This window comes from Gavia stellata, chromosome Z, assembly GCF_030936135.1.
Source record: "Gavia stellata isolate bGavSte3 chromosome Z, bGavSte3.hap2, whole genome shotgun sequence".
Taxonomy (NCBI): Eukaryota; Metazoa; Chordata; class Aves; order Gaviiformes; family Gaviidae; genus Gavia; species Gavia stellata.
Window position 1 is genome coordinate 16,920,873 of NC_082637.1, and position 27,531 is coordinate 16,948,403.

The window sequence follows — 27,531 nt, forward strand, 5'->3', positions numbered from 1 at the left end:
GCGGTGCCGCCGCCGCCGCCGCGGCGGCCGCTCGCTGAGGCGCTCCCATGGTGCCGGCGCCCGCCGGGGGGGGGGCCGCGCCCGCCGCGCCGCCCAAACTTGGGGGAAGTTTCTAAGCGAGTCGGTGAGTACCGGGCGGCGGCTCCGCGCCTCTCCCCGCCGGCCGCGTCCCGCGTGGGGCGGCCGCGGGACGGCTTCCTCGCCCCCATCCGCGGCGGCGGCGGGCCGGGGCCCGGCCCCTCTCGGGCTTCGCCTCCCGCCCACCCGGCTCTCGCCTGAGGGCGGCGGGGGGGTTTGTGAACAGCCCCCGCCGCCCCGGTCGGTGTCGGAGCCCCTCCGGCAGCGGGGGCGCCCGGCGTGGGCAGCGCGGCGCCGGACCCGGGCCGTGGCGGCGGGCACCAGCTCCGGCCGCGGACCCGCGGCTGGGACGGCTGGCGGGGGGCGGGCGTGGGGCCGGAAGGCTTCGTGACCCCGCGTGCAGTGGGTGATGGGGGGTGGCGGGGGGGCAGACACGGCCTTGGAGCTCTGGAGAAACCCTTCAGAGCTTTCAGAGGAACCTTCTCCTCTGTACGGGCTTGGGTTTAAAAGGCAGAGGGAGAACGGCACATGAGCTGCCAGCGCCTCAGTCCTTCCTGCTGTGATGGACCTAATCTGAGTGTCTCTTCTGTGTGCTTTATTCCACTTTATACAATCCCCCCCCCTTTTTTTTTTAATCTTTTCATACCATCGATAATTGATTGCATTTCTTAGAGTGCAGTCTGCTCTAAGTATTGCACAGGAAGAAAAACTGAAGAGAGTATTTTTTAAAACATACTGCAAATACTCTGAGCAGAAGTATACAAAACAGAGGGTGTTATTGCAGGAATAACTAGTGTTTTCTCACAGCAACGTCTTCAGTGATATTTGTTGCAAACTCTCATGGGGCTAATTCTAGAGATCAAGCGTGTGGATGTGCATTAGTTACTCATCTTTTCAGCTGTGTATATCTCGTTCAGAATCTAGTGTATTATTAACTTACTGTATTAAATCACAGCTTCACCTTCCTCCTCCTGTAGCAACTACGAGAGACACACACCTGGTCATCTTTCTGTTCATGGTTAAATCAGAAATAAGAAAGAAGCAATTAAAAGATTGTAGCCTACTGCTTGAGTTGGATCCCATTTTATAAATGCTTTACTGATAGGAAAAATTGAAGTTATTTACCAGGTAAAGAGCTGCTTAACTTAAATCTGAAAGACTTTTAGCTACAGCATAGTCCTGGTTGCTCACATCAGTGATGAAAATGTAGTTGGGAATAGAATCAATATAAGGAGATTTGGTAAGATTTATTTAAATACTGGCATTTATTTAAAAGATGCTATTTTAAATATTGAGATTAGAGTAGACTGCAATTGAGGTGTTTTGGAGCTCTGAGTGATAAATATAAGTATTACTGAAAGTTATTCAGACAACTTGAAATGTTTAAATAGGAATGTGGTGTCTTTCATCTCCACCACATCTCAGTCTCGCATTACTAGAATTGCTACTTGCTGTGCTAATTCAGGACGTTAGCATGTTTCAATAATTATAAAGGATTGACAAACAAGACAACTTGCACTGCTTCTGAGGAGTGATTTCTAACATTGCCGGTAAATGGTAGTGGTACTTTTATTAAATATATGAAAATAACTGCTGAAACTTACTCTAATGTATAGAGAAGTCATAGATAATCCCCAAATTTTTTGGAGTCAGATTCTCCAGTATGGTCAAGCATTGTTTTCATTACCGTGGGCTGTTTCATTGTCTCCTGGTGTTGATGTGTCTGCACAGCACAGTGCAGCACCATGCAAATATACAAACCTGGGGGCTCTGTAGAGGTGTTGTTTTCTGTAGCACTGTGCAGCATGGCAGCACTGCTCCCAGAGAGCGCTTGGGTGTCTCTGCCACGCTGGATATGTTGGGGAGACGTACGGAGCTTGGTTCTGCGCATTTTTACTAACTGAAGTAGCATGTGCTACTGTGTGTGACCTCTTGTGCCCCTTTCCAGTAGGGAAAGCTCAAATAAATCTTGGATGGCAATTCCTCTGTTTCTAGGTTGGCATCTTTCTTTTCTGTGATCCGGAGGCAGAGGAGGTATACTATATATTGCTGCTTTAGGGTATAACTTTCACTCACAGGGTCTCTTTCCCTTGACTATATGTACATTTCTGTTAATGTGTATATAAACTAGAGGTAGGCCTTGCTCCTATCAAACAAAGCTTCCTTTTGCTGCAGAAATTGTTTTTTATCAAAGCTAGTATTTATCTTGCGCTACTAATGGGAGCATCGAGCTGAATAAATATAACATTGTGTATCTTATTTGAAATACCAGATTTCCACGGACAAAATAGAAGCTGTGAGTATTTGTCATTGAGAAAGCAATGTAGGCAGAGATGCTTTGATTATTTTATTTTTTTTGTCTGATTTAAAGAAAATAAATATTTTATCAGACACAACAGCACTTGCATTCAGCCCAGTTGAAGCTCTTGCAATCTTAAGGTAGGTGTCAAAACATTTTCAAAGCATTGCAAATAGATAAAATTTATAAGAATAACAAGAAGAGGGGTTAAAGTTGGTGGGGAGAGGAAGGATAAGGATGCCAGCAGTGCAAAGAATGAATCCACTTAGTCCACATGGGACTGCTAATGGGTTTGCTAGAGAGTTGGGTTCCTTTTAACTAAAAGGATCTTCCTTATTTTTTCACCAAATATTTTGTGACAAATCTTTGGCCCAGCAGAGCTGGGATGGTAGTTCTGGGACGAGGGCAGTGTGAGGAAAGCAGGCAGAGAAGCAGCAGGGCTGCCACTACAGTCATGGTGAAGGCGAAAGACTGACTCAATGAGATACTAGCTTGGCAGGAACAGATTTATGTCAGGACTTGAAGGAACACACTTTGTGCTCAAATTGTTTATCACAAGGGAAATCTTTCTTTATTGTATATGAATCCCAATTTAAGTTCTTTGTATGAGGTGGGTGTTTATTTACACATCATTTTAATTCATGAGAGATGTAAGAAGCCTCCTTTTACCAAAGAGCTGGTTTTCAAAGTATGAGAAATGATTTTTCCTGGTAAATTGTTTAGGCTGTTTCCTGACAGAGATGGATGTGGTTCATACCATATTTACTGCAGATTACGAAATGAAAATACATTTAAGCATGATATTTTATTGACCTCTAGAAAGCAGGTATTCTATTGAAAAGAAAGTCATCACCAAAACCTTTTTTTTTTTTTTTTTTTTTTATTAGTAAGTTAATACAAACTTCAGAAACGCTTCACAGTAGCAGGGTGGTTTGCAGTAGGATGAGACTTAATGTCTTACCTAAACAAGGTAATGTTCCTTACTGTTTGCTGAGCATTTCAGAGGTACAATGTTGTAAGGGTGTAAAGGACAATTAAATTTATTTTTAATGAAGGAATAACTGCTGGAAAACACCCTGGTCCAGTCTTCCGCTTCAAGCAGTAATGGTCACTGATGCATGAGATACTTGTATTAAATGTGTGGATGCACCTGCACAGACACTTGATTCAGAGTAACCTTCCAGGTGTAAGGTTGTCCACTTCATTTGTTATCCATGTAGTCAGTAGCTGAATGATTACAGCAGTAACCAAGCATTTGTGAGCTTTAAAACTCCATCTGTCGTCCTACTCATACTTACCATGGTAGTCACATTTGTTAGCCTTTCGACTTTCCAAAAAATCCACTGACAGTGATGTCGACATCCATATCTTCTAAATCACATTCAGTTTTATACTTTGAGTTATTAAGATACTCTTGTTTGTATAGATACAGTCTGCAACATTATCTTTTGCCCTGTTAGGTGTCTGAACTAGCAGTTATGTTTTGTGGGAGGGATCCACTGCGTGGGATCGTGGTCCTATGGGGGAAGGTCCCACAGGGCTGCGTGGAGGATGCTGGAGATGTGGTGGAGACAATGAACTCTCTGCAGGGAACACTGGTGGGAGGATATGGAGCTCTGGTAAATTTAGCAGAAAATTTTAACTTCTCTGCATTAAGAGAAGAAACAGCACCCATTCTTCTGGTTTGGAAGGAGTTACACTTTCCCGTCTCTCCTTTTCTGTAGCCATTTAGAGGGACACACAGCATTAGGGTATCACAGTGCTAGACCTGTTAGGCCTGTGCATCAAGCACAGGTTGACGACCTAGGGTGGGTGCATAATGTGGGAAACTGAACTCAGAATGTGGTACAAAGAGAAGATGCTTCACCAGGTTTACACTGATTAAGGTGGAAGATTTCTGTCTCTGATCACTTAATAAGCTTACTGCTTATAATCCTAGAACAAAGATGATATATGAAGACATAAATGTGAATAATCAGTTGCATTTGGGTACCATTTGAACATGGGACAATAATAGGGATGGAGATAATTAACATCTTGGACTTTAAAAGCTGTTTAAATAATGTCATAAATCCATTACAGTCTTCAAACTCAGTTTATAAGTTTTTCAGTTCAAACATAAAGTAATATTTCAGATGCTCTATGGAATAATTTTGTGCAATGCAGGTTTGTAAGCAGCTAACACCCAACAACTCTGAGGGGTGGTTGGAAAGAGTTAGGTTATTAATAACAACTGTCACGTTGCATCATTTAAGCTCTTAAATTGAGTTTGAAGTTTTACTGCCTCAGGAGAAAATGAGATTGGTAAAACTTGGCCCTTCAGTAGGAGAAAAACCAGATCCTGACCTATTATCAGGAGCTGTTCTAGCACTGTCCTCACTGGCTATTGGCTTGCACCCCAGGCTGTCATGGCATTGCATGGCATTGCCCTGGGCAGCCCGATATAGTCACTCAGTACTCCAAGCTTTTGCAGTGGGGCTGGTTCAGGTCTGGCCAGCATAGAATTTGGGGAGGACAGAAGTATTTTTGCCTGCTCTTCTCCAGGTAGAGACATCCAATGGCTGTTTCTAGCCTTGAAAATCTGCTGCACCTATAAAACGCTGGGTTCGTTCAAATCCCAGTGGGCTGGCTCCATATTCCAGTAGATGTCTAGGATGCATTGATGGTACCCTGTAGGTAGAAACCATACCTATGTTAGTTCTGTGAATAGACATCTGTGTGCCTGAGCAGTATGCAACAGTTTTGGGTTTTAATCTGTACGTGTTTCATCTTTACAACATTATTGATACTGCAAAACAACTCCTTTTGTGCCTGTTGGAGTTTGGGGATTGGGTAGCGACAGTCTGACCATGAAAGAGAATCTGTAGGCCAGGAGAAACAGACTGAAAGAATCAACAATATTTATTTCAGCTGTCTCAATTAAATGAGTATGCCTGTCAGTTTTTGGTTCACGAACTGCATGCCTTATTCCCAGCTGCTCTCAAATGTTCAGCTAGGAGCCTGATTTCTGCCATATTTCATGTTTTTTTTCTTTTTTTGCCTGCCTTTTTCACACACACATAGGAATTTATGTCAGTGTTACCTTGAGAATGAATTGGTACAGTGGGCTCTCCTTTATCGCATGACTGCAAATATTGTTTGAATTTGGTACCGAATGCTTATTAAATTGTGTTTGTTCAAGAACCATGTTACAAACCTACTTTATAATTTTTTGAGTGATACCTTGTATACTGTTTTCATCCAAAAAAGCTTGAACTGTTTGATGTTTTGACTGTTCATGAGATTGCTAGTGGCTTTATGTGATGCTGTAAAAACTAAGTGAAAAGAGAGCATGATTCGTTCTAGATGGCCATTCTTGTCCCTTGCCTCGCATGAGTTGAAGAGGACCGACTGTGATTACATTTGGGACCAAGCTTTATCTATTCTGCCTAGAGTAAGGAAGGTCTGCGATGAGGATCGAGAGGAGAAAAGCAATCAGAAGCAATGAACTGCTGTATCTTTGGCTTTGATTACTTTTTGTGGGTGAGCCTAGTAAGGTATGTCCAGGGACCACTATGGAACTTTTACTTACAAAAAACTCCCAAGAAGACCATCGCTTTTGTAATGACTGTGACAGTTTGAATTTGGGCACAGAGCAGCTTTAAGGACTAAGTCAGATGTTAAATAAACAGGGCAGAGTACAGTGCGGTCAGGACTCCGTGAGCCCGTTTGTACTTCACAGCACGTACAGATCAAGCCCAGTGAGATGTGCTTGTGCTGGGGCTTTGGTCTTCCAGGTTGAGTCCTGGCTTTTGTAGGGCATGTACTAGGGCCACGCTTGCCACAGTGAGTTGAGCCACAAAAAGGAATGATTTGCAGCGTGCAGTGGGAAATCCTGCCCTTTTTTCTTGAATCCGTTTGCAGGTTTGGGGTCATCCACATATTTGACTGAAACACATGCAGCTAAAACTTTTCACACTTGATTTGTGCTTGTTCCAAACAGTGCCAACCTGCTGGTCCGGTACGTGTGGATGAACTGTTCTTACTGGTGGCCACAACATTACTGGCATAGGATCAGAGAGAGTGTGTAAGATGGCACTTTGCACTTTTTAGCTGTGATTTCTGACCTTTGGAGAGCAGCAGTGAGTTTCTGGGTCTGCTTGTGCTGGGTGGAGGTAACAAACACTGCACAGGAGAGACGCTTGTTACGTGATATGGTCACTGCTGCCTTCCTGTACGCCAGCCAGTTCTGCTGGTGGAGGACAGCGTGTACGGCATGGAGAGACTGCAGCCTGGGACGGGGAGAAATGGCCCCTCCACCTCCCTGTGAGGAAGGCTATTTTTGTGGAACCGTGTGATGAGCTCTGGTATCTTCTAGCACTAAGGTGCATTTAATAAGGGTGGCCATATCAGTTCAGAAACTGTTTCAGAAAAAGCAGTCACTGTTGTAAAGCAGCCTGTGCGTCGTTACTGCTCGTTCTTAGTTAAGTGTTTTGCTTGAATAGCTAATTTCCTTGAAATGATAGGTAGTTTTGAGAGAATTAATTTCTTTGATTGTACTGGGTCCAGACACACTTTTTTCAGTGGCATGTAATTTATCCACCACAAGGCACACACAGGAGTGTTAACTACAGTGGGTACTGCTTGATCATTCTTAAGGCTTTGGCTGACCACAGAAATGCCAGTATTGACCTTAAGAAAGGATGGCATTCACCTGTTTAAGTGGTGTGAGGGGCCTGCCTAACTTGCATCGGAGCAGGGAGGGGAGATCAAGAATACTTGCATGAGGATGCTTTATACATCGATGATTTTTCAGGCTTATTCTGTATAACTGTGTAGAGCCTGTATCTGACGTACAAGGGAAATAAGCAATACATCATGCCCTTTTATCTTTGATCCGGCTTGTGGCATAGATGAATGCACTAAATGCCATGATGGAAGAAGTAATGTTGTTTACTGTTGCACCCATGCATTTGTTGTAGCGTGTTCTATTGCTTTTTTTCCAATTATAAAAAAGTTAATGTTTTATTAACGTAACCAAAAGTATTGTGAAAATCATTGCAGGTCCCTTTTCCTCTCCCATTCTACTGCAGGCAGAGGCCTCTCTCTGTTAAAAGCCCAAGAGAGCTTTATGGATCCAGTGGGAATAAAAAGTCCATCTGTCGAAAAGAAAGAACATAGTATTTAGGAAGAGAGATTCCTCCTGACTAATTGTTCACGTTGACATTGAACAATGTAACGGCAATCTTCATACATAAGCTTCTGTAGTCATACTCCTGTTTTGTATGCTGAGGTATGAATTTCGGATATAATTCATTTTTTAACGAATTTTGGCCTATTATTTGAATGTTATTTCAACCCTAAGGAACCCGAGAGCCTGGTTAACCACAGGAGATCTCAGAGTAGAAGAAGGAAGAAGTTTTCCACAGTGGGAGAACATGTTCTACAGGTGTTTCAGTCTGCAGAAAAAGAGAGGAGATTTTATGGTGTGAGGGAACAAGAGCCGGGGACTGCATACAGATTGTGGATAATTTCTGAAGCAAAATGGAACATGTGTAAGTAGAAAGACCAGGACATGAAAGCCTCGGGAACTGTTGGATGATATTGGAAAGACTGTACTTACAGACTCTGAACTGTTTGGTTCCACTGTCTTAAGGGGAAAACTGAACATTCTGTCACCTACAGTAATCACAAGGGCGTGTTTAAGACTACGTGTAATGATTTGTTTAAGGACGTTTGAGACGGCTGGAGTAAAACACAGTAAAAACCCCAAACCCCTCAAGATGATTTAAAAATTCAAATGTAACTTGAATTGCACCCAGACATATATTTTCATACTGATTTTTAATTTTTATTATTATTATTATAAAGATTATGCCATTTATGGGTAGAGCTGTGGCAGGAGTAGAAATGTTTTTTGGTAGTGTAGGACTCATTTTTCCAGAGGCTTGCATTGCTATGCTTTCCAAATGGCATATTGGTTGCAGTGCAACTGGTTGACTGGAGCCTGTCAATGCAAGAGCTAGTAAAAAATACAGGGAATGGAAGGATGGTATTTTTGCATCAAACAACTGATGTCTTTCACCAACTTATTTTGTGTGTGAGCAATTGGTACACATACTGTTTGTTTATACTGCAGTTCTTGTTTTATTTATTGATGTTGAAGTGTGAAAAAAATGTAAGATGTCAATAAAAATGACTGGCACCATTTGTTGTTAGGGCTGAAACCGAAGAGGTATCTCCCCCTAGTTATTTATTTGTCTGGATTCCTTAAACTGATTTTGAAAGGTTCCTGCCAAGGAGCCTGATCGGATAAGAGGCTGTGGCTTGGTAAATCTGTTTTTATGAAGCAGAAGTGTGCCCTTATGGGCAAAAGAAGAATCATCCTTCCCACCCTTTACATCTCAGACACCTGCACTGACCAGATATTTTGAAAACTGGCACAAGAAGTACATTCATTCCTGTTCAGGTTGAGCAGTACTACAGAGCAGCGACCTCAGCTGTGGCTTTTGGATCTGCAGGTCACACAACTGTCTGTTCTTGGCGCTTTTTGTTTGCTCCCTTTGAGGTGGCCAGGCTCCTCTGCCCCTGGAGCCACATGCTAAAACCTTCACTCAGCTGAGAGAGTTGAATAGGCTTAATCTAGTAATTCTTTTTTTATTTAATTTTGAACGCTTGAACACTTTCTAGCGGCGTGCAAACCATTTTAGACACTTCTTCTGTTTATATTACAGTATGTGTAAACAACCTTTATGTTGTCATTTTTTATAGGCTGTCTAGGTTGAAAGCCTCTGTAACCTACCGGGGTAACATTCATTAGAGTTATTGACTCTTGTTCTTTGGAAAAGTTACCGTAAACTGGCCTGCCAGAGAGGGTGCAGAGTACCAGAAGGAGAGGGGAGGGAGGAGCACTTTTAAACTCTGCTGTCTCAGTGTCAGTACCGGCCACGAGGGAAAAGGTGGCAGATTACTTGCAGAGGCTTCTGTAGGAGGCTTTCTTATTTTCTTCTGACTGTTTTTAAGCAGTTATGTTAAATAATTGACACCAAATATCAGAATGGTGACCCACAGCATACTGGACATGTAATCAAATTTCTGGACATCTTTAACAGAACAATCCATAAAGCATGCAGGTTATTGAACTGTGTGTTTCTTTATTGTATACAGTCCATGTTGAGCCCCATGTTGTCTTTATGTTTTATAGAGCTAGCAAAGTTACTTCCTTCGCTTTATTCCAGCTCTTCTGACTGAAAGTTGGCTTTCAGTTTTCGGTAGGATTTTCTGAATTGCGTGGCTTAGCGAAAGCGTGGAAGGACTGAGAGGAGCTTCTTTTGCAGGATGAATGAGAAATCCTCATCTCTTGCCACAATGTTGTGCTTTGGCAGGGTAGCTCTGGTGGGCACGGGCAAAACCCTGTGTTTGTGGTGTTGCTTCGCATCCTAGTAGATTGGCATTTTCCAGATGCTTTGATTACTCCCTAAGAATACAGATAGGTGCTCTTAAAAACCGTTATTAAAATTCCCGGTCAGAAGCAGCACAGTTGTTCACAAGCTGCGGCTTGTGGAGCACTTCCAGACAACACAGATTGAAGCCAATTTGGGGAAAGTGCTGAGCTGTGCTCATCCAGAGGAGATGGCAGCCGAGGCTTCAATTGCCCATTCAGCAGTCTGCAAGCACAGCTGCCTGCACACCATCCCCTGTTCCTCCCCAGCCCCTCTCTCTGGGCTGCTGCTGAGCAGAAATTGAAATCTGAGTTTGTGCTAATGTTTGTGAACTCAGCGACTGGTTTCCTGTGATACAAGTACAGCAGAAGCAGCAGATGATCAAGCCCACATGTTAAGTGTCACTAAGAGAGCAGAGCTGCAGAAGCTGGTGGAGGTGTGGCACCAGTGGAGGTGGAAACTAGCTCATAGAGAATAGCAGGAAGCCTGAACAAGCAACCCTATTCACTATGGTAATTACTGGGCAGAAATAAAGCATCTTCTGGGGAAAGATGAATGTTAATCTGCATTTTGTCCTGTCGGTGACATTTGTAGAGCAGCTGGCTGGCAATCATTTGTAGGTGCTATAATCACACAAACAATACCGCAAGGAATTCAGACATTTGAAAAACAACAACAAAAAAAGGACTGAAAGCAGACTGAACAGACTAGCATTGATTCTTTACCTTGTATAAGCTTTCTGGGAGGCATTAAGGGACTGAGACATGAAGAGCAGACAGTAATTCTAACACTGTAGATGAAAGATGGAGGGTATGTACTTCTAAGTGAACAGCACGGACCTTTTTGGATGTTCTACATTATAAAGAGTTGCTTATCGGCAGCTCTGGCTTCGGGCCTTGACTTTTGACCCCCTACTGCTCTTACCATTCATTCCTTTGTCTTTGTCTTAGCCGAGCACTTCAGTTATTACAGAAAAGGACTAATGCCATTTATTATGTTGTTTTGTCATTCAAAACGGTAAAACCAAACAGAACTGATCATATTCCCTTGACTTTTTTTTTCGCAGACCCACGTGTGTCTGGTGGGTGAGGGATGATGCTTTCAAAACTGTCCTGGTAATTCCTTTCTGAGGAGTGACATGGGACCTTACTGGGCTGTAGGTAGGGAACTTTCTGCAGATAGCAGTACAAACTTTGGATGTATTTTATGTAGCGTTAGTATTTCTGGCCATTGTTTGGCTCAAAGATGTATCCATGGACATTAAATGCTGGCTGCTCTTCTTCCCCTTATTACCAGCAAATCATTATGTAGAACACAGTCACTTAATTGTAATAAATTTAAGCAAATGTTGAAATGGTAAATAAGTGCCACGTGGACCATTAGAAATAATTATCATGGGATCAAGAAGACCCACAAGAGTAGTGTTTCATCTTCAGCTATTAATACAGTTGGGCATTGAGAAGTTGTGAAGGAAATTCAAAACAATCTCTCCAAGTTTTGCCAAGATTACTCAGTGGAATCACTTGTTGCCAGATGCTGATGCTGAATGAGAGAGAACAGCAGCCACCACTGGGGGGATTAGTTTTCTGAAATTACTCAATTATCAGTCCAGTTGTTGTAGGGGTTTATTAATACTCTGTAGACTACCCTACAGTTTGAATGACAAGCAAGCAGGTAGAAATGATATTTATGAGGAAAGTGTTTCTCACCTATCCTGTTAGCACTGGGAATGCATACAGCATCTTTTATTTGGGAGTTTAATGTAGCTGTGAAAAAGGGATTGTAGCATCGATTGTCGGATCGGAGTGAAAGATTTGGTCTGCATTTCCCAAGCAGTAGCTCCTGGAAGCAATACGTAGCTTGTGGCTAGGAACAGGGCCATATCCCCGGCCGCGACTGCAAGGGAGGCTCTGCACTGAGCTCAGAAAGACCTCGGCCAGGCGTGAGCCTTCAGAGCCTGCTCTCATGGCACTGGTTCCCAAACCATAACAGAACCACTACAGCTGTTCTGTTATTTCTTTTTTTTTTTTTTCCCCTCTTAGAACAGGGGAATACTTGGTTGAGCGTTTGCTGTTGTTTCGAATGTATTGTAGTCTTAGTTTTTATGCAGTCTTGGAATTAGTAGTAAGCCAGGTGCTGCCTGTATTTCACAGATAATGTATCCAACTCAAGAGTCCAGGGATCCTACAAACAGACTATTCCTTTTCTTCAAGACATTCTCTTTGGCAGTAGCATGACCTGAAAGGTTTACATGAATTAAGATTCATGGCCGAGTATGAAGTCAGGCCATTACAGTTATCTGCTGATCAGACCCACTTGAGCAGTTTGTTAATAAAGTAGTGAAAATCCAGCACTATGCTGACTAAATATATGTAATTGCTTCAATGGTAGGTGCTGTTGGGAGGAATCTAGCATCCTCTCTGGAGTCTGTTTTGTTGATTATTGTATGACCCAGTTGGCAGCAAGCCTGTCTTGTGAGGCACAGGACAATAATATCCTGCACAGCTACTTTGCAAGGTAATTGAAATACACTGGCAGCATGATTTGGGACAGGTATGTATTCGATAACCTATTGCTGCCAAATTGCACAATAAAAACAACAACTTTTTTCCATTATAAAGCTTTCCTGCATTGTTCATCAGCAAGCTGGGCCTGAGGAACTCTGCTTCTGGTAAGATTTAAGGGAGAGTTTCCAGTCAAGGTGTCAACAGGCACGTCCTGTCACTCACTAGCAAATCTGCTTATTCTGAAGTCTTCCATACTGTACTAGAAATCTAGGTATTTGCCTAAAATTCAGCATACTTTCAGAAAATTAAGATTGTGGTGTCAAATTTATTTAGGAGTTATTTTCATAAATCCAGAAAAACTTAACACCACCAGTAGGTATCCTCTTAGATAATCCTAATTTCTAACTCTGGTCTCTGCCACATGATGATTTACCTGCAGGAAATGAGCACGACTTCACCAATCTCAGAATGGCTAAAAGCTTGGTCTTTAGCAAAAAAGGGAATCTGGCAGGCCACAAGTGCAAACCAGTCTCTTTGTGGAGACTTAGCCACAGGCCCTCTGATACGCTGGTTCTTCCTCTGCAAAGCTAATGTAGGCAACTGGTGTAGTTAGTCTGATCTTCTTTCATCTGTTTGAATGTCTCTGTTGTCTGAACTCTGCCTAAAAAGTAGATTGGCACATGTTCTCTTATTTTTCAAATTAGTCATGACAGCTATGCGTAAAAGAGGTGGAGCAAAAGCACTCCATATCCATTGTTAAGTATTTTATTTTCCAGACTAAAAACTGAATACTTGCAGCTCACATGTCATTATATGCTTGTCATTCCTAATTACTTTCTGGCATGTTCCTGGGTGTTTTGTAGACAGGAAAATATATTTGATTGGTTGGGTTTTTTAAAAACACAGCTCAAATGCCTCCATAACTAGGCTAACAAAAACCAACCAAACAAACAAACAAAAAAAAATTCTGTGAGGTGGAAAACTTGGGAGAGATAAATGTGTGGACATACTAACTTATTCCTTTCCAAAAGAGTAACTTGCTTCGTCTCTTATTATAAGTATTTTGTCCTGAGGGAATGAAACTGTTACATTTCATAACTGAAAATTAGTCATCAAGCACATTTGTTTGTTTTCAGAGCATGTCAGCGTGTGATTTTTCCCTGCAGGTATTTCTATATACTGTGGCATGTTTTACCAAAGGAAAATGTGTTTGCATACCAGATTTTATACACACAAATTCATAAATGCACGTGTACACAGAAGCAGATTTGCAGTTCTGACACTTGAGATACGCTACCAGTGAGCTAGAGTAACTCTCCTGAGGCTGGTGGTAAATAGAAACTGCACCAGTGAAAAAACAAGTGTTTCCCAGCTGGCATTCTGTTTGCTTCTTGGGATTTTATTCTCTCTTGACCATCAGTTGACAACTTGACTACCTTGACAATGTGCTGGAGTATCAGAAGCCTATTATCTCCCAAAAGAGCTGCAGTTCCTGAGTCTGAAGATAAATCTTCAGAGTCACTGCAATTAAGAGTGACTCAGCTTTGTAGAGCACATGTCAATACACCGGCTGCTTAGCATAGATTCAGACGTGAAATGCATTTGAATGCTGTGGCCAGAAATAAAAGGCAAATGTATTCTATGAAAGATTGATTAATTGTGGAGGCTCTCGTTTCTCTGCAGCACACACCGTGGTGTAGGGTGCCTAAGCTGCACCCCTGGCTGGGAGCCGGGTTTTCACTGGGCTGATGCCACTTGTCCCACAGCTGCCTGGTAGCGTGAGAGGTTGGGAGCTTGTGGCAGGGGGCTGCCTTGTCATCAGGAAGGGCTAGTCAGCTCCTTTTGGCAGCAGCCCACAGCCAGCTTGGTTTTGGCCAGGCATGAAGCTGCCTTTCGACAGCCCTGCGTACCAGGTGCTGCCAGCCTTGTTGCAGGGCTGGAGCTAGAGGCAGCCTTGGGGCAACTGGAGCCCTGGGCAAAGGGGGACATTGGGATCAGCTCTCAGTAGCCTGCACAGTGGCCCACGTTCACTGTGTGGCCCAAAGGCTTGTGTATCCAGGGACAAGGGATCTGAGAGCTCTACAGCCAGGGCATTGTAATCAAAGACAAGTCTTAGTCAGGCAGGGGTGGGCAGGATTTAGCTGTAGCAGCAGATGGGAAACATGACCTAATGGTGGCTGGTCTGTCTGGGCAATATCGGAAGTTTGTTAAAGTTGCTGAAGACTACTCACATGATATAATATTAAGTATATGCACCAGATACCTGAATTATTTGCCTTCTCTGAAGACTCTACTGACTGTGATAAGCCTAAGACCTTAATTCAGCCACCTCAGTTTAGTGCCTGCTCTTCAATGGTATGTGCAGAATTTCCCTGGTATGCACCATCTGCTGTGATAAACAGGAGCAAAGACTCTTGCCTCAGGTGACAATAATTTATTACTAATACAGTGCCATAGCCATAGTTTGCAATTCAGTCAACTATGCTAAACAAATATGAAGATACCTGCCCTGGAGAACTGGCAGGCAGCATTCAGGAATGGCAGGATAATTTACAGTGCCGAACAGAACAAATACAGTCACATGAGGCTGCGCTGCATGCTGATTACTTGTGCTTTTAGTATGTTTTTTGTTGGCCGTATGCTGGCTGAAATCTAACACTCCCCAATATTAGTTGCCTCTTTGTCCCTTGCTAAAACAGCTGTGGGAAAATATTTTTCTGAAATCTGAGATTTTAAGGGAATTTTGAATTTAGCCTGCTGAGGTATGACAGTGAAGGAATCCTTGAATATTTAATTTAGAGTTAAGATAATTAGTCTTTTCTGTGCAATGAAGTATATAAGCTTTTCATTATAAGCTTGCCTCTGACTTGATGAAATAAAGTAGCAGTTTTTCTGGAAAACCAAAGTTTTCAAGAAGCCAAGGCAGTTAATAATTTTGGGTTGAATAAGACTAATAGTCTTCTCTCTTAGAAGGAGCTAGGACTATATAACTCATAAATGCTGGACTGGTTAAACGCATTTTAAATAAAAATCAATTTTTCAGTCTGAAGCGCTATTTTAATGAGTTGAAAACAGCTAAACAAAATTAATTTCAAATAAATTCAAATAATAAGTTCAAGTATTTTCAAGTGGGTTCAAATAAATGAAAATACTTTTTATTTTGTATTGCATAAAATGATACAAACTGACTAGAAATAAAAATTTCAGTTCTATGGAGTTATATATCAGCATGAGTGGAGCCAACTGAATTTTTTTCATCTCACCAAAAGGATGTGTTACTGAACTGGTTTTTGCTGTTAGGCTAACTGCTGTCAGTGTTCTTTTCTAAAGAAGCCAGTGGTTTTATGATGTTCATGAAGATATTAAAATGCCTTGAAACAGATAGAATTTTACTACATTATTATTTACTGATGCCAGGTATTGATTGTGCAAGGTAATAATCTCGTGTAACGGTTACGGTAGACATAACACTGAAGATCACGATACCGTGGTAGGCACTGAGCGGACACCCCTCCCTGTCCTTGAAGAGTCTGCAGCATGAATAGGAAAGCTGTCACCCCTCATGTGGATGGTTGAACTTGATGATCTTACAGGTCTTTTCCAACCTTAAGTGATTCTGTGAATTCTGTGGATGGGACAGCAGAGCCCTGGAGCACCTCTGAGTGAGCTCCACAGGGTCTGCGGAGGCTCTGCAGCACTGCAGGGTTTTGCTTTTCTTAGTTACCTAGCTGGAAAGTTATTAAAATACTCCTTCTTCAGCGCCGTCAGTGCTTGTGATAGCATGGCAGCCATGGCAAGCCACCGACTGCTGCTCCTTCTGCAACAGCGTCTCCAGGCTGCAAACCCTTGTGCTTGCCTCTCTCCTTCTGCTGCCCCAACATGTCTCACGTCTCTTCTGTAAGCGAAATGCCACTCTCTAAACCTTTCTCCGCTGGTCTGGTTTTCTGAACTTCCTGTCTTCATTGCCCTCTTCTGTGCACTCTTTGGTTTGTCAACAGCACTGGCAAGGAGAAGCAGCCCAAAGGGAAAGTGGCCTTTTTAGTGGCACTCAGGAGTGGGCCAACTAATCACCCCTCTCATGTGTGCTGCTCCCCTTAATGCGCTACAGAATTCCTGGTGCCTGTGAGACAATGGCATTTTGTCATTGACTCACGTTCAGTTTGCAGTTTATCCCAAACACCTCTTCCTTTTCTTTTTTTTTTCTTTTTTTCAAAACTGCTGTCTAGCCCGTCACTCCTTACTTACATTGGTCAGTGGTAGAATATGGCACTGACACTTCATCTTCTAATAAAGCAATGAGAAAACTGTCTTGAATCATGGGAAGTCCCTAGATGTAATAACTTTTTTTATTTTTGTTTGTTTTTTGTTTAAACATTGCCCAAAATGTGTGTTAGAAGAAGCCTCAGACTGAAAAATGCTTTAGCAAAATACACAAAAATCCATCTTTATTTCCAGGTTAGGGTGGGCATAACAGATTTTGCTGTGGATCTGGACTGGTCCCCCAGCTGCGTTAGCCTGACATTGGTGGCCTGCTGCTGGCACTGTCCTTTGCCAGAGCGAATGCTCAAAGTCCTGTTTGGTTTGTGGTCAGTAAAGATCTTGGCACTGCTTTTTTCATGGATTAGGGTGATAACTGTGGTGGCCAAACTAAGCTTCTGGCAGTATAGTTTCCCCTTTGGCCCTAACTGCTACTTATAAAACTTTGCAAATACAGCTCCTAAGCTGGCAGGCTGGGTTTTTGCAGCTGGAGGGTGAACCCTTCTAAGAGCTTTTGCTCTCCCTGAGGTTTATTGCAAAATGAGAATGTTCCCTTTGTCTCTGGCATCAAGTCAGGTTTGTAAACTTTGTTAACCAAAGAAATCCTGAGTTCATATTCCAAAATACTTGGAATCTGTTTGTTGACTTTTGGGTACACAGGGCTGTTGCTCTCACTCAGCACAGTTTTGCCCTTAAACTTCCGGATGATCCCTGTGCACATTTTCTTGTTTATTCCCTTTTCTGTCAGAGGGCTTGTTCCTGGAAAATCGAACGTGAGCACAGTTTCCAAATTGTGCTGGGGGTGATCATTCTCTTTTGCTGTGAGAGTGGTTGGTGGGACAGATAGTGGACGTTTCGCACGTTGCTTATTATTTAGCACTGCGGATGGGAATATTTGAATTACCAGAGACGATGAATGGATGGCGTGCATGCCTGGAGAGGGAGACTGGTAGGTAGGACCTGGCTGTGGGGTTCAGCTGGGAGTTCCTGCCTGTAGGGCAAGTGGGAAGGGGTGGTAGCTGGGAGGGGCTGCAGCAGGCAATACTTGCCAGTAACCATCTCCTGACCTTCACCCACTCTCCTTGGCACAACTTGCTTCCTGTCCTCCAGCCCATCTCCTTCTCCTGGACATCGCAGCTTCTTTCTTAATTTGAAGTTGGCCTTGGCTGTACGTGTGCCGAAAGGTGAGCTCCCATTGAACAGCCTGCTTCTTTGTCTTGGCTGGGCTCCCAATCCAGGTGCTGGATTATCTTATCTTTTAATTGTTGTTTTCTTGGTTTTGAGAGGATGGGAAGGACAGAAGGCAGATTATCAGGACTGCTTTATTTTTTCTTATTTTTTTCTTCTTTCTTATTTTTCCGTTGTACAGCATTAATCAATTTGCATTCCATTTTCACCGTGACAGCTCAGATATGATTACTCCTCTCTATGGGCTACTCAGATGAGTACTGTATATTCAAGTGAACTTTTTAACCTGCTAAATGAATCACACAGAGAAAGTTAATGCTATTTATATTTAATTAACAATTTGCAAGCCAGGCAGGAGGGAAGAGCGTACACAAAAGCAATGTTACCCTTTATGTTCAAGCTAATCGAGGGAAGCCCGGTGCCTTTTTGAGAGATGATGAGTATGAGCTTCTGCTACAGCAAATTGATTGTAATAAAGGGGTTGATTTTTGAATAGGACACTGTACACTTGAATATTGTGAAATTCAGTAATGTTAAAAAAATGCTTGATCTGGGGTCTAGCCTCCCTTTTCTCGTTGGTCCTGCTTATTTTTTGATAATGTCATCTTCGGGGGGGGGGGGGGGGGGGCTGAAAAGAGATGAATGCATATAGCAAGGTTCATTCTGTCTGTTTTACTCCCTGTATACCTCCATGTCTGTTTAACACCTTGCTAGAGATTTGATCTTACACATGGTGCTATAAAATGCCTGAAAGCTTTTGATTTTTACAGAGGTGCGGTATGCCTTTTCTTGCTTTTAATGAAAGTTTATAGGCTTCCTTGTTGCCTACAGAATCTTGCTGATGTGAATCCTGAAGGCTGAGACCCCGGAAGAAATAAAAAAGCTCATTTTTAAGCACAGTTTTAAGCCAACCTCATGAATGTCGGATGCCTGTGGTAAGCTTGGCAAGTCAAGTAACTTCTTAATACAATCCTGTTCACTGTCTTTGGTGTATGAATGCCTCAGCTACTTAAAAAAAAGAGAGTAGAAACAGCATCTTTCTCTACATCTTTCTCAGCCTGTGAGCAAACTGATTAACAGATACACATGTTGTATGTTAGTTGCTCTCTCTATGTGGACACTAGTTAGATCCCAGTCCTGCAGTGAGACTTCCAAGCATAAGCCACTGTTAAAATCACTGGTGCAGGATAAGAAGGCACGTGTCTCTCTGAGAAGGGCTCATTTCGTGTCTGGGCAGTGCTGAGGGAGAGCAACAAGGCTTGTTTTAGCATGGAAATGTTGGACAGCCTGTTTCAAGTGCAGGGAAGGGACAGGAAGTTCTTAGTAGTAAAACTACTGTGTAGGACTGAGTCATACTTGTTTATATGTATAAAAAAATGAATTTTCTTGTTAAAATAAGCAGCAGTTGTGTTTGCTTGCTGGAATTCTCTCAGTTAAATTGTTATTTCAGAAGGAGGAGTGTGCTCCTGATGAATAGGACGTTACCCAAACCTTACCAAAGTACAGGAATTTCAGAGCATTTCAGAGTTAATCTTGCCCTCTGTTCTTTCTACTGTTTCTTTAAGCAACAGTTAAACCATCCAGTTCTCAATGCCACTTATCATTGGGAGACATATGAACACAGAGGAGGAAAACAGCTTTGCCCTTTGCAATTTATAGGTACCTTCAGGGTGGTGATAAATGGCCTGTGTTTGAAAGAGAGACAATTATGTTTAATTGATTGCAGTGGAGGGGTTTTTGCCTTTTTAATTGTACTACCTAAAATGTTTTCCTCCTTAAATAGACCGATAGATTCATTTGCATGTTTTTGCCGTGTCTTAGTGCAAATGCTAACAGCATTCCAGAGCCTTCTCCTCTCACAGGGAATGGTGCCATTTATCTCCTTGTCACCTATGGCTTATATTGCACCCAAACCCAAATCCTTCATGTCCCGATCACCCAAAATAGAGGTTTGGTTTCCTACTGTGCAGACCGTCAGCATCAGTAGCTAATAGGCTCCCTTTGTGGGTTTGAGTTGAATGCAGCTACAGCAATGCAGTGGTATGTCTGTGTTTGTGTAACTTGCATGCTTTGTAATCATCAAAATATCACAAGACAACCTTTTGGAAACTACAGCTGACTTAATAAATTTGTTTCTGATGTTTGTATCTGCTGGAAGAGGCATTTGGAGAAGGGAGGGGAAGGAGTTATTGAGAAAGAGAAAAATGACTCATCAGAAATATTTGTCCTCTTTTCTTTCCCGTGTTTGGCTATTTCCATCGTAAACTGTGGAGTGATCAATGCTTGTCTGAATAGGATTGAGGATATGAGATAGCTCTGAGGAGGTGAAATATTTTGCAGTTTTTAACCTCCTTCCTTTGCTACATTTAAACATACTAAAGGCTGACAAAGTTTAGTAACTGTGAAGGATGTTTGTCTAGTTTACACTAATTCTTTATTTATGATACCCTGCCTTTCTTAGGAAAAAAAAAAAAAAGGGAAGAAAAATGAACAAACAGTGTTTTGTCTCATTTCTGAAATTGCTAACATGAATGTGTATATCCCACGTTAGATGGTGAAGATGAACTCCCTCGGACTATTAGAGTTGCTCTCCATTAAGAAATGTGTGCGCTGCACCTAATGAAGCAGCACTTAGCTTTGCTAACATTGGTCTGGGGCAGTACAGAGGTTCTTTTAACATACGAGTGGATTCCCAGAACTCTTGCTTTGTAAATAAAGTCTGTTCCCAGCAAGTCCTGATTGATAATGGCAGTAAATGTAATACCTGCTGGCTAGGCCTGGCCTTTACTAAGAGTTCTTTGAAACTTATTTATTGATTGCTGCAATCAATTTAGGTAAAAAAACCCCAACACATTAATTTGGCTGCAGTTTTCTGATATTTTTTTTCTTTATTTGATGGAGTGAGTGAGATTAAAGTCTCAAAACCCTTGTCTGCCTTTTTATTTGTAATCATTTGGTGGTTTTGATTTTACATGTGATTATGGCCCCAGGAATTAGTTATATGGATATCAAATAAATGTAATTTTCTGTGAAGGTTGACCAAAGGCTGTCCAGAAATAGAGACAGAATTTGCCTAACTCTCTGTATCATCGGTTCTTTATAAACTAATTATTGTTTATTTACCTGTGCAGAAAATGAGGTTTAGTTGTAAGGCTGAGGTGGCATTCCCCTCTCTTGTTCTCAGAGTCATTAGTACTTTATATTTGCATGGCGCTGTACAAACATCAAGTAATGAACCCTTGACCTTTGGTACAGACCTTAGCCAGCTCTGCTACTGTCTACAGAAGAGATGGGAGTTGTGCTTAGATCCTTCTTACCTGTAGTATTCTCTTAGAGATTTTATTTGATTGCCATTATCAGAGAATGGATAATGTTAGACATAAATCATCCAGCAGTGACATTCACCTCATGTTTTTCTGTTCCCTTCCTCCCTTTGCATACGTTTGAGTAGTTAGATTCTTAGTGCTGAATTACTTAACGATTGGAAAGTAATCAGGTTTTGAAGGGATACCTCTTTTTGTTTTCCCTTTGTGTATTTTTACTTCAAAATTGATGCACTTATTTTATACAACTTGCACTAGACACTGTAGGAATGCTCAGTGGAAGATAAGATTTGTTACAAATTACCTGAAAAATAGTAGTCCCAAAAAGAATGCATGAAAAAGAATTAATTGTTGATTCTTGGTAAAGATTTAATTAATAAATAGTTATTATTCTCTCTTTATTGCTGGGTATTGTTTGCTTTGTGTTTCTGATTGCTTTTTAGTATGTATGGCACAGTTTTATCTAGCACCACAGCAACAAGGGAGACAAATACACTATGGAAAAATAGGAAAAATATCTATACAATTTAGCAAGATATTTTAGGTGGGGTAACTTAAGTTTAAGTAACAGTTTTAGTGAACTAGATTCTGATTTTAATGTGTGCCCTTAAGAAGGGGTTGTTTGTGCTGCCTTGGGGGATGGTTTGTGCCCTTATTCACACTGTGGGTCCCAGCTTTGTTTTGCCAGGACAATTGTACTCTGAATCTTTCGTTACAAGTTTATCAGCTAGTTGGAATAATGTGTCAGTCCTGGATCTGAAATGGACACGGGATTAGAGTGGTTCAAAAATCTATAGCTCAGCGTGTGCTTTGCAAGTGATTAACCCACCCAATGGAGAGGTGCTGCAGTTGTAAATGTTCTAAGGGACAAGGAGTGCAATAAAATAGTTCAGCCTGCAGCTGGTCCATTGAAAATTAAACATCGGTATAGTATAGAAGTCTTGGCCTGGCATATGTAGTCATAAACCAGCAGAACAAATTACACAATGCACTTTTATTTGACCATTGGTCTGTAGCAGTAATAACCATTACTAAGCGTTTCTTTCCCAGCTGTTGTAACAGACTGATATTGTAGTCTGTAATATGTTTGGTGAGAAATCTAATAATAAAAAATGCCCTGCTTTACAGAAAAGTACTTCAAATATAGTACAAAATTATAAACATTTTGTAGCTCTTTTGAACATCCAGTAGTACAGTAAACAGAGTTTTGAACTTAGGGATTTTATAGACTGCTGAAAGGCCTGTAATTTTTTTCATTCTCAAAATTTTACGTTCAGCATATTCTGTTGTCTGTTGTTCCCACCATGCCCTCTTACGGATCTGCGCAGTTTTGGTCTTTGTTAATAGTTTCTGTTTATTAATGAGACTGTACCTCTGCTGAAAATGGCTTGACAGCTAGTGTGATTGACAGTATTCAAAACTGGTAGAGAAATTTGCATTTTTCTCAAGAAGTTAAAAATTATTTCTGTCTCTTCCACACTGCAATTCCCCATCCCTTCACTAGGATCCCCTCCTGACAGCACCATGGGATTGTGCTGATGTTAAGCAGGGCCAGGCAGTACTGTCCGGTCGTGCGTCCTGCCATGCCAGGAATATTTTCAACATGTGCTTTTGCTGAATACTAGCTCTTGGTTTTCATCCTTTTGTACTTTCTGCATGGGAGCCTCCTTGGATGATGTACTTTGGGGGGCCGCGGGGTTATCAGGAGTGAGGGCTGAGAGAGGGAAGGAACGAACGGCTGCAGCATTCCTGTTGTCATACCACAGGCCCTTAAAAACGGCATTGCAGCATCCCTCTGAGACTGGTGTCTCTAGCGGGTGAAAATGGCTGCCCCGAGGGCTGAGTATGGCTGTGCCTGGGACTGTTCCTGGCACTGGGACCAGCTGGTGCAGAATGGCCCACCTCTGTCCTGCCAAAATGTTTTGCTCCTAAGTCATGCTTAAGAATTGTTTTCGACTGTGGTACTTGACCCAAGCCGGGGGTCTGCCAGGGATCAAGGTAACTTTTTAGCTCTAGAGATAAACAAGTTCATGGCAACCGGATAAACGCTCTTCCAGGGACAATGTGCCTGGGAGCGTTCCCGTGCACTGTTTAGTTTAGACCCAACCCAGATGGGGAGATGTGGTAATAGTCCTTGCGCTCCTCCTCCGCCTTGCCCTACGGAGGTCAGCGAGGCTTCAGCAAGCCGGTGGTCAAGACATGGACAGGCCTCTGACATTTTGAGTGAAAAGCAGCAATCATCATGAGTCCCAGTGATGGAGGAAGGAATGTCCAGATGGATGCTAAGGCGAAGTTGGCCGAGGATTTTGAACAGGTGGAAAGTCTTGACTCGGTGGAGATCTAGTTTGAATAGCAGAGCATGGCATTTTCTTTTCAATTTCTTTCACAAAGCAAATGTTCTGCTACATTTTGTGACTTTTGCAGGTTCCTGGCTCAGTCCTTAAAGAAAGCGAGTAACAGCGGGAAAGGCTGGAGAGACGGGGAAAACTCTCACTGCTGCTGACGTGCTGTGTGATGGGGGCTTTCCTGCAGCGGCTCCAACGTGGATTTCTGTACGGATAGTCCACTTGACAACACACACCATTTAATACTGAGGATCTTTTTTCTCTAAATCTTTTCTGAATCGTCACCTCTGGTTTAATCTATGTGGCAGGGACCTGGAATGAAGATTGGGGGGGGCAGGGGGGGCGGTGCCAATTTGTACTGCTGATGTTGCCCGATCCACAGTGTCAGAGAGCACACTGAAGAAGTGGGGGTTTATATTTAGAAACTAGGTAATTGGAGTACACTTGCCTGATATTCTTATTAACTCTGTGTGCAGCCCTCCCTTTTGTTTAAAGACTCATGGCAGTCCAACTTACATTAAAAATAAAATAACATCCAAACTAAATATCTCCACGCTTGGCTTTAATGATCCAGGATTTCAGTACATGAGCTTTTGGGTCTATAATTGCTTTTGCATATGTATCAGTTACTACTACTACTACTACTACTAGAATATGCATATGTAGCATTTATATGGAAAAAAAACTTTGACATATGTTGAATTTAACAGGATGCTCCTTAAAACATCATGGCTGCATTAAGTGTGAGCTGTGTTCAGCAGAATGAGTTTGCGGTGGGAAAATACCTGAAATCGATCAGGTTTTTGGAGCAGATCTATCAAAACTCCTTGGAAAATTGTGCAGAAACCTTACTGGGACTTACATCCTCATATGCTGTGGAAGCTGATACATTCTTGATGCCTCCTCCGGCACCCGATGCAAGTGCTATCTCAATGTACTGTCTGGGGCTGCCAGCACCTGTCCCCCAGCGCAGTCTAGAGAGAGGAGAGATCACTGTGCCCTGGTGCAGGTGGTGTAACTACTGAATTTTGCTCCTAAGCTATTTGGAGGATGGAGCAATAATAAGGAAATAATGCAGTTCTTTTCTTGTGGGAGCTATTTGGTTACCACAAGCCCCATCTCTGTAGATGGTGATAGATCTCTGCCTTTCAGTAAGCAAGTTCAAGTTGTGCAGAAGGTAAATACAAGATATGAAAGCTTTGAGTGTATTCATACTGACGACCCACACTTAAAGAACAATGCTCTGTTTAAATAGAAAGGGGTTTTTTGTCTTTGTTCAGCTCTGTTGAATTGCAAGTTAATTTGTGATTTTCTGTAAGTAGTGTTTTGTTTCTAAAGCTGGCAGCTAGCAAGTAATTCGCTTTCAAAGCAGGATGGCCTAAATGGAAAGGACTATCTAAATAAAGGAAACTGATTTGTATTAATACAGTATTGAAATATCAGGATTTTTTGAGGGAAGAGAATACACCTGAAAATAATTGTGGCTGATACTAAACCAAAGGAATTATGGCAATACAGTCTGACCCCCTTCAAAGCAAAGGCTAGAGAAACATAATGCAGGGGTCTTCGTGTTATGCTTTTGATGTGTGATTTTTACGGCTGCAGTGTGTTAAGCACCACACGTTCAGCGTCAGGGATAGCAAGCCTCGGCACACTCAGGACAGGCAGGACAGACGAAACACAGGAGAAGAGCGAGGTGCAGGTGAGGGGACTGATGGCTTAATGTGACAGAAGAGGCTAGGGCAGGTTCAGTCCATAGATGAACTGATGTCTGCTCGGGTGAATAGCCAGTGTGCTGCACTGCTGCAGGCAAAAGAACATTTTGGGTTTGAAATGTATTTCTGGTAAGATGCTCACCACTCCTCATACTCAGATAAACGTCGTCAATAACCTTGCTAAATTGTTAATCTGTATTTTTTATTTTTTTAATGTAGAACTGTTTTATTCTGCAATTTATCAGACTGTTTTAAATATCTTTTATTACATGCCACTTCTGATAGCTTCTAAATTAGAACTTGTACTTCTGTGGTTATAGTAGATTTTATGAGCAGTTAAACTCATTTACAGTAAGGGTAAGAAAACTCATGTGCACCCATGCCAAGTGACCATCTTCACGTTTCTTCCCTGAAGCAGAAGTGCAAGGGGATGTTCATCTTTTATTAAGAAAGGACAAAGCTTATCTTCGTCATTAGATCTTTTTCTGAATGGGGGAACTATTGTTCTTCATTTCCCATATTGACTTGGTTTATTTAAACTTGACATTCATGTAAACGACTTAAGTATTTATATATTTAAACTTTAGAGAAAATAAGGGAAACTCACTTGAATTCTTCATTCTTCACTTGAAGACTGTTCTAGCAAAGCCAGCTAGGTTTGCATGATGTTGTATGTCTCCATTATAATTTCAACTGAGTAGGGATTTGGTCACAACGCATTTGCCCTCGAGCTTAAACCCAACCATTTTGGGCTTCTCATACAGTTAAAGCCAAATTCAGTATCCATTGATGCTTTGAAAGATAGCAGTACTCTTTAAATGAGCACTGTGTTTGCGATAGTGGTGGTTTCAAGTACCTATTTGATTTTTGTAGTAAAGCAGACCCCCATGCTCGCACAGCCATCAGCACTGGGGAGGTGGTTGAAGAAGCTGGTACTGCTCACCTGGTTGTTAGTAATTTCTCATGGCAGTGAGATAACTGCTCTTGAGTGCTCATAGTTTATTTAATTAGAAGGCAAATTTTCAAGAAATACAGTTGCTGCTGCACTTAAATGGTAGCTAATAGTGATACTGTTTGCAAAATCTTCATTTTACTACATGACACGTTCCTGCAACTGCAGTTGCATAAGGATTGGTGGTCTGGGCTGTCCCCTTAACGCTTTAGGCAGACGGAACTTGGGAGTAACAAGACCAAGCCACAAGGATGGCTGGATGAAATCTCAAGCCCGGTGTAAACAAGTAGCAAATATACCTCTGAGGAGTTGGTGTCTCTCCAGGGTCAGAACCCAGTAATACAAACCTGTTTGTGAAGGCAGGATTTGAGCAGTGAGGGAGGATCTACACACAACATTTAGCTCACTTTTCACCCACAGCTGTGCAAGACAGTGTGTAAACACGGCTGATGTCTGCTGGTGTTGTGATGCTGTTTAAGGGTTCCCCTCACTTAGGTAGGAAAGGATCTGATTTGTCTAAACCATCAACCTCCTTCCCTGAAATTCTTAAATCTGTGGTTCATTAAACATCCAAATTCCTTAGTAAAAGCGCCAGCTGATCTTGCTTTTTTCTTTATAGTTATTTTACAGAGTAAATACTGCTAGGCTGCCCACTCGGTGTGATTCATCTTTTCTTCCCGCAAGGTGATGTATAACGAAATCTTTCTTCTGCATCTCTCTTGCTGTGTGTAATACCACAGTGCACAGGAGTGAAGTGATGTTTATCATGATGTTCTGTATGCTTCACAGCTGCATGTCAGTCACGTGGAATTAACTTAGTAATGTTGCTGACAAATCTCTCCACAAAAGTGATTGTAAGGTAAGTGTAAGAAAAGAATGACCTTTTACAGTTCTGGCTGATTCATCACACATGCTTACAAAGGGATCTTGCCGTAATTCACGATCCTAACTCGGGAAAGAAGCGGGTAGCTGGCTGGTGTTAGCTTTGGCAGTAGGTGTCTTTGTAGCTTAGAGTATTAATTAAAGTTTTAAGGGCCTGAGGAATTACTTAAACATCCATGCAATTATCTCAGTGTTCAGGAATTTTATATGTTTATTTTTAAAGACCTTCCTTCCTTCATTTCTCTTCTAGGACTGGAATGGGATAGAACAGATTGCCATTAAAGTTTCTAAAATTCTATTTCTGCATGAAATACATATTATGATAGAGGACTTCTCACTGGGGCTCAGATTAGGAATTATATGCAGAATATTGCTCCTGTTGCTATTCCCTGATGAATTTCTCCATCTGGTAATATTACTGCTTAGGAAGTGATAACATATGCATGTAACAAGTTAATTGTAAAAACCCCGAATGGGTAATTTGATTGTGCTACTAAAACAATAGTAGTCAAGCACTCCAGTCTGCGGTTGCCAGCTTTAAATTATCATGATTGTTGTAAATCG

At 42.0% G+C, this 27,531-nt stretch overlaps 1 protein-coding gene across 1 annotated transcript in view; it reads left to right on the top strand.

The window, feature by feature from the left end:
- The window catches only part of GHR (growth hormone receptor), a 127,210-nt gene that overhangs the window by 258 nt on the left and 99,421 nt on the right, over positions 1-27,531 (top strand). Inside the window, exon 2 of the mRNA XM_059834431.1 lies at positions 26,705-26,769. The gene's annotated coding sequence lies outside the window, so the exon portion shown is untranslated. The remainder of the gene's footprint in view (positions 1-26,704; positions 26,770-27,531) is intronic.